Here is an 8,970-nt window from a genome sequence, read left to right on the forward strand (position 1 = left end):
GAGAATTATCAAACAGTCTGAAGGGTAAAATGGGAAAATACTGTAAAGTTTTCTTTTTAACTTAATTTGTTTTTTTTTTAATTTATTTAATTGGTCAAAGGCCAATGTCAATATTTGCTACAGTGTAAGGGTCATTTTTGGGTATTTCCTCGGGTTGGGGTGGGGTGTTTGAGGAAGAAGATTAAAAAAAAATTATTATTATTATTTTAATTGTTTTATATGCAGGATTTTTTTAGGAAAAAGATTTAATTATCTGGTTTCCGGGTTGGTTGGGGGGGGGAGAAGATGAAGTTATTTTTATTTTTTTAGTTTTAATTTTAATTATTTGTTTGGGACTTATTTGTAAATTTTTTAAAATTTTGGACTTATGATTGTAATTAGTTCTTTATTTTTATTTTCTTCTATTTTTATTTTATTTAAATAAGAGAGCATACATCGTCATTTCATGGAATTTCCTGAGAAAATAGATAAAAATGATGTTTTTCGTAATGAAACAATAAAATAGGGGCGAAAATGAAAAAATTTTGAGACGTACAAAAGTTTTGCACACTAAAAGTCAAATATAGAAACATTTTGTGCTAATAAACCTTCTTGAAACTATAACATCTTTATCTTAAGTCCAATTATAAATATATGTAAACATGGAGATATGAGGTTACCAATTGGAATGGGGAAAAAATGTAAGATTTGGTGCGGGGAAGTGTCTAAAATATTGCACTAATTTGCAAATAGGTCAGACAATAAACTTTTTCATAGTATAGTTCCCATCCTTCATGGGTTATGACATGTAACCTTTTCTTGAAATGTGACTATGTTTGCCTTTTCATTTTAAGTAAATATGTGAAATTTATACTTCAGATTTTTGAAATCGAAAGGATATCAGGACATCATAACATTTGTGTTCCAGTGTTACATATATTAGCCCCTGTTTGTCTTTTTTTATTAACTACACATTCTTCAATAAAATAATATTACAAGTAAATAAAAAAAATCTTCTTTTTTAACCACATATTCTCCAAAAAATTAATGTTCCTCTCGTTATAATGTTGGATAATGGGGGCCAAACGGGCGCTTAATTTAAAGCTCGGGTTGTTAGTCAAACTATTTTCCGGAGTGTGGTTAGATTACTTTTCTCTCATAAGCTCGGGTTGTTAGATAAATTAATTATTATCTTTTCTCTCATAAGATTACTTATCACATTATGCTTAGATTAGATTTCATACAACCCACGACTTCACTACTTTTGCACACTTATTATGTACACGTTTCGTATGTCCCATAGATTATCCTCTAATAAAAGCTTGCCTGGCATGCTACTTGGGCTAATATTGGAACTCCCTACAGTGTCATATCATACCATTAGAATATCAAGCTCATTATATTTAGTTGAATTGATGTTCGCAAATTCTTGTTAAAGAAATTGAATAAGAATATATTGTTAGCACTGAGTTATGTATTAGAAAAGACGTGGCCCTTTTTTGGTCCTCATTACTTTCAAAATGCGTTTTTCTTTTTCTTATTTTGCAACACACACTCTTTATTAAATAACATTATATGCAAATCCAAATTTTTTCTTATTTTTTAATAACACATTTTCCATTAAATCACTATTTAATATTTTTTTTTTGGGCAAAAAATGAGCATCAAACATGCTCTTAGTAGGAAAAACAAGAAGAAAACAAGGGTGGGTGTTTGTTCAACAATAGTCTAAGTGTCTAAATACACTTAAAGATTATTTTATTTTAGCATCATCTTCAGCAACTCATACGGTCTACTATGCAAGGAAATTGTTATTGACAATGCCACAATCCAATGAATTTTAAACACAACGTCAGCTATATTTCGATTTTCATAATGGATTTCCTATAGATTATAAATCTTAGGTTCCTCTTGATTTATGCCGGGAGAAGAAACATCTGATCTAGATAATGGTCCCTAATGTCCATTTTTTGATAAGCTGCGTGCGTTTTTCACAGCAAGGGCTAATAATATGCAACAATTTTTTACACAACTACGAGGTTGGTTTGGTGAAAGGAAGCAACAGGCTTAAAACGATTATGGGATATCAATCCTTAGACAAACTCTCCGAAGAAGAGGATGATGACGTTGAGACTAATGCAGAGATTGCTCGAACAGAAATTATTGCTCAAAAAAGAGATACTAGGAAAGAAAAGCGATAAGGAACAGGAAAATCAACACAACATTTAATGAATACAAATGCGAACAATAATGACAGTGTTCTTGGTGTTTTTAATGAGATACTACGGGATTTTTATGAAGATCAACATCGACTTATAGAATTCTCTAGAAAATTGTAGGCAGTAAACCCACCGACCATTTCATCTTCTTAGCTGGCAGACGCTGGAATTTCCCGATTTTGCCAAAGCTCACTACCATTCTAGAATTCTCCAGCAGGAAAATTTATAGGCTAACCACCGACATACTAGAAAGAGACCACTGACTTTGCACGTGTATATATGTGTTGAGTGTGTGCAGAAAGTGTGAGAGAAGAAGTGCAGGAAGAGAGAGTAAGTGGCGCGAGAATGATGGAAGAGTGAGAAGAGAGACAAATAATAGTGGGAAAAAGAATTGGAGTGTGAAAAATAAAAGTACCATGAGTTTACAAAATAAATAGCGAGTTGTTCTAGTGTGTTTTGGTTAGTGTCTTTGGTGTGTATCCAAAACTGTGTAAAAAAAATTTCATCAATAAATTTTATTTTCTTTTGACGTTTAAATTCTACATTTTATTGTCACCAGCAAACAATCTATATGCAGTGGAGTGAGTCCACGGGAAAATATGCCCAACATAGGGTGATTTTCTAGCAAGAATGGCGTCAAACGATGGAAAGGCTCAAAAGAGAGAGGACAATGAGGGAATAGGCTTGATGGGAGAGGGAAGAACAAAGGAGGATGAAAGAAGAGAGTCGAGCATAGAAGAGGGATATCTCCATGAGGACAATCCTTGAGATTTGTCGAGACGAAGGTTCTTTGATTTATCTTTTATATACATTTACGAGTTTCGTGGTATACATAACGAGAAACATTTGCGTAGGTGGTTAACAAGAGAAGATATCACACGTGAGATGTGAAATGGAAACTCTCTAACTAACTTTGAACTAGTCAATGTTATATTGAAGGTCGTTTAATTTTAACTAATAGCTCGGAACTCTTCAGATTTTTTGTTCCTCTCTGTATTTTTTCTCAGTGCTTCGATTTTCTTCTTTCCTGTGCGTGATGTGTAATACGAATGGGAGCTTGTTTGACTAACTTTAAACAAGGACCATTCGCGTAAATAAAGTATAGGTTGAGGACTTGCATGCCAAAAATTGCCTTAGGTTAGGGTCCATTTGTGCCAAATCCTACGAAAAAGCAAATTTCTTCACATGTTTAGAAAGTGCTTATAAACTGTTTAAATTATAAATAGATGACAATGAATAGTGAAAAAAGTAGGTAATATTTGTAGGTAGTTTTTAAAAAGCATCTAGGCGCAAAGTTTGATCTTATCGTCTAGTCACATTTTACGTATTTTAGAATACTATTTATAGATCTATCGAAATATGTAAATAAAAAGTAGTTTGGGTATTTATACAATCTATAAACATGAATGAGTAATCCATATAATATGCATGCTTACATGGTTCATTTGGTGCCTTATTACAACATTTCACGAGAAAAAATTTGGTGAAGAAATTTAGCTCTTGTTTGGACTCCATTTAAAATAAAATTTGGGAAAAATGTCCCCAAATGTATTTCAAAATAATGATTTTTAGGAGAATATGTGGTTAGAAAATAAGAATTTTTTTTAAAATTTATGTGTAATATTATTTTATTGAAAAATGTATAGTTAAAAATAAGAGAGAAAAATAAATTTTTGAAATAAAGGAGTCCAAACAAAGGGCTTAGAAATTATGCTACTTGTTTGATTTTGAATTTTTCAAGATTATTTATTCTCAAACATATTTTTAATCACATGATAAAATGATTTTAACTAGGGTAATTGGCACAAAACGTCCATACCTTTCATGTTAATTGTGGAAAACGTCATTACCTTTCATTTTTTGACTTTTTTCCCTTATTTCAACGTTTGGTTGCGCAAAACATCATTTTCCCTATTTTTGAACGTAAAATGACAATTATACCATCTCATTTAAAACAAAAAACTAAAAGAAAAAGGAAAAATAAAGCACAAATTGCAATCATCTCTCAAATGTTTTGAAAAAATATAAATTAGTCCAATAAATTAAAAAAATCATTTATTTCTTCTCTCCTCTCCCTCTCCCTCTTCCTCTTCCTCTTCCTCCCCTTCTCCTCATCCTCCACCACCAAAACTCCACCTTCTATCCACCTTGGGTGCCGAACCAACATACTACCTTGAAGCCCTCACTTCCTTCTTCAAAACCACTCAAGCTGTCACCATAACTCCAATTGATTTAGCTGAAAGGGTTTTTCCTTGTTTCCCTGAAAAACCAAAACATGACAAATGCTGACACACTATGAAAAACATAGGATTCAGCATTTAATATTGAACTGAAATCTTGAACAACAAATGACATTAAAGAATCATGAATAACAATAACTCTATGTGCAATAGGTGAGAGAGAAAATCGGCCGACGGAGGGAATAGAGGGAATCAAACAAAGGTTGAAGATGTGAAGGGAATTTGTTGGAGGAATTAGGGGTATGGAGGATGATATTGATATTCTGGATTTGGGAATTCATGGAAATGAACAAAAGAGTCCCGGTGATCGAGGATGGAGCGTAGCTTCACCTGGCGGTTGTGGTGGTAGTATAGTGAACGAGTATTTTGTAGGCGACGATGAGGTGGGAGAGATGGAGGAATTGGTGGAGATGGCCTTGTGCTGGTAGAGGCACCATCACAACTGCTACTTGGGGATTTTTGAAGCCATTTTGATTCTTCTGATAATGATTGAAAGAAAATATAGGCCATGGATTATAAAGGTTTTTTTTTTTTTTATGATTTTTCTTTGGCAACCTATTTTTTAAATAGGTTATTTTGGCTATTTTTTAAATATGTTTTGGGTAGCCTATTTTGGTCGGAAGGTGGAGTTTTGGTGGCAGTGAAGGAGGGGAGGAAGAGGAAGAGGAAGATGAGAGAAGAAAGAGATGATATTTTTTAATTTTTATAATTTATTGGACTGATTTATATTTTTTCAAAACGTTTGGGAGTATGATTGCAATTTTTGCTTTATTTTTCTTTTCTTTTTTGATTTTTTGTTTTAAATAAGAGGGTATAATGATCATTTTACGTTCAAAAATAGGAAAAAGAATGTTTTGCGCAACCAAACATTGAAATAAAGGCAAAAATGCCAAAAAAGAAAGATCGGAATGTTTTTCACAATCAACATTAAAGGTAGAAACATTTTGTGCCAATTACTCTTTTAACTATCAACACATAGAGGGTGTTTGAGCCACATTATTTTGATAATAATGTATTATTGAATAATGTATTGATGAGAAATGTGTGGTTAAAATATAAGAAATTTTTTTTGATTTGCGTGTAATATTATTTAATTGAAGAATGTGTGATTGAAATGATATCAAATCATTATTTAAGAATGCATTTTTTTGGAATAATGTGGCTCAAACAGGCCCACAATACTTTTCTAATTTTCAATTATATTTTCTAATAAAATTATTTTCGACAAAATTACTTATCAAATATTAAAAATCAAACCGTCATAAATTACTAACAGGCCATTTTTTGCCGTTGAAATTCATAAGACGACTTTACCCTCACCCCATCAGCCGTCCTGCGGTTTAATAACACACACTCAGCACAATTTGGTCATTTCACCCTTATCCTCCTTCCTATGTGCCACATCCCGTTCTCACACGAATGACACAACACAGGTGTCGGCCACACGTGCCACTCCCACTCATACTCCATCATCACTGTCGTCGATGAACCCCCTTCTCTCTCCCTCTAAATTCGTCAGTCAAATCCAACACTCCATCTGCTTCAAACATATATTCAGTATTTCTGAAGGGAGAGAGAAAGTGAAAGGTTTTCAATTTTGTTTCCATATCACAACTTTACAGTTCAACACTTGAATACTTTCTCTCTCTATCACTAAGCTGCAATTATACGGATCAAATCTACCACCGCTACTGTCACCGCCAGGTACTGTTTACCAAAAAATTGCTTTACGTCATTAATTTTATTTCTGTCCTTAATAGTATGACCATAAGCATGCTTACTCGAAAATAAACCAAAATTTCCTTTGCCTGTTCGAATTTAGCTGTTTCTTTGGGAAATTAAGAAGTTAAAAATGTTTTTAGCTGTTTGTACTACGTGCTTTGTATATTGTACTTGTGATTTTGCTGTTTCTGGTAATGAGCGGATCTGTTGACAAATTTTGATCAACCTTTTCTCAACAATTCAAAAGTAAAACTGATTTTTGGATTAATCCGTTAGTTTTTCTACAGCTTACCAGATATGCATATTGTCTATTTTGATGTTACCATATTTATGTGTCTCTTATTTATGTGATGATTTCTTGCTACCAATATTTTGTTGTCATCATGTGCAATTACTGTAGTGGCAATGTAGTCATATGGCTTGTCTCAACTGGTAATCCATTTTCAAAAATGTTGAGAAGTAATAAAATTGGATGCTCAAGGTCTATTAATAATGGGGTGCTGTAATTCTTGCAACTGACAATTGACATTTTTGAGTAGCTCAAAATTGGTAATAGTGAGAGTTATTAAAAACGACGAATAAGTGAGATAGGAGATACGATAGGCTTTCCAATCAGGAACATAGAAATTGAAAGAATCAATCAATCAATGTTTGGATTTCAATCTTCAATAGCCTGTAATGGTAGCAACTTTTCATGGCATCCATAGTTTCCAAAAGCATTTTACTCCTGATTTTGCATATTGTGAATCATTTAGAGGCTACTGTACTGACAATTGTCTAGCTCGTGACCTGATGTCACTGTGATAGTAAACAGAAGAAAAGGGGGAAAAAGGCTGCCAACTCACCTTTTTTATTTTGGTGTCACATGGAACCTAACATCACATTTTTCCCTCTCTAGTTGTCACGTCTATTATTTTCATTTATCCAATTTTAAGTTTCCAGGGATGCTACTCTTAATAGTTGTGAATAGGTTTGTGAATAATGCATAGTAATACTTCACAGATTCTTTTAGACTCTCTTTGCATGTAGATGGTTGTTATTGGATGTTATGTTAAATAAATAAAGCAGAGTAGTTCTTTTGTATTCTAGGAAGTAGAAAAAAAATTGGAATGCCTATAAGCGTCAATTCAAGGATTGTATTTTTTATTCTAAGTTAACGAGAATAATCATAGTTGAAGTGTCACCAAAGTACACCTGTCTTGGTTTTGCTGTATGGAAAATAATTTTATAAAATATGCTTGTGTAAAAGTGATAAATCAAGTATAAAATTATCCTAAATTCACAAATGGTATATGCTTCTTATGGATTTGCAAAGTTCCTATGTTGGTAGAGAAAGAAAAATGAAGCAACAGTGGCTAACTTAATGAACTATCAGAGTGCTTCTCCATGAATGAACTATTTGTTTTGACAACAAAAAAGCATAAAAAATGGTTTTGTTGATGCAAGATGTTGATTGTGGTGTAAATTTTCATGGGAAAAGGAGAAACAAAGACACAGAATTATTGAAACTGGTGGAGTGCACCTAAAAATGAAAAGGTGGAAGTCATATTGACTGATTAGGTATGTAAGCATGGAAACTAACTTGAGTCGCACGACATGGATACGTTAAAATTAGGACAGAGAATTCATATGACACATTCAGAATTAACTCAATGAGTGTTAAGTGTTGTGTCCGTGTGTGTGGGGTCAAAGTTTAATAATATTTAGTCTAAAAATCATCCATCTTCTTCATTGATCATCTTTCAATGCATTCTTGGTAAAATCTTTAGCATTTGATACTTGGATTATGTAAATAATTTTTTTCAGATTTTTAAATGTTAGATTCGCTGCTTTGCTTGCTCTTGAAGTGACCATTAAGTGCATGACTTGTGTTGGAGAAGTATGAAATTAATATTTCAATTAGTGATTAATTTTAATGATGCCAAAGGAGCAATATGTGTCTTAAAAGTATTGAGAGCAACAGATAACCATTGCATGGTTGGTACTCTGCGCCTCCTTGTGCATTTTAATTCCATACGATTTATTGAATGGTTTGTAGTTTGACATACAACTGCATTTCATGGTTCAAATTGAGTGTTCTCGTGTTAAAATGTGGTCAAAATGGTTTAATGATTTATGAGGGCAACAATACTCGGATTGCCAATACGAGGATTTTGATAGAAAGAATGATGGCTGTACGTTGACAGCTTTAAGGAGATAAATTCATTGTTTATCAATTGGAATTTTACCTTACTAGAGTAGTATTTTTATGCTCGAGAATAGGATGTTTGAGTTTCAATGTTATAATTATTTTTTTCTGTCATCGGTTTGCCTGTAGGTCTTTTATTATCTAGAAACACTGACCGGGCTGATAAAGTTCGTTTCTTCTTGTTAAGTACTGTCAATTACTTAGGAGAATGGTCAATCTCCTACGCTAACGGTCAATCTCCTACGCTAACATTTTTGGTTGCAAATTTTGGTCCCACTGTCGTTTTATGTGTCATACTAAACAACAATAACAGCAAACCAAGTCCCTCTCTCAATAAATTTAGAGTCAGCTATTCAAATCTTTTTCTGCCAGGTGTTCAGTTCATTGTGCTCCTATGTATTGTGTATTAGGATACGTTTTCATAAGATTTGACAGAGTTTTACATTTGGCAGTTAACCTGCCGCAGCATTCCTCCTTTTGCCTGGACTTGGTAGTGGCTATGAAAAACCCTTGTTATACTAAGCATTATAAACAAATTCAATGCTTTGTAGAGTGCTAATTATGTTTGCATTACTAGAACTGGACAGTCCTTGGTCATTACTCATGACTAGCAAATTATTAT

Source organism: Olea europaea, unplaced genomic scaffold, assembly GCF_002742605.1.
Source record: "Olea europaea var. sylvestris unplaced genomic scaffold, O_europaea_v1 scaffold2203, whole genome shotgun sequence".
Classification (NCBI taxonomy): domain Eukaryota; kingdom Viridiplantae; phylum Streptophyta; class Magnoliopsida; order Lamiales; family Oleaceae; genus Olea; species Olea europaea.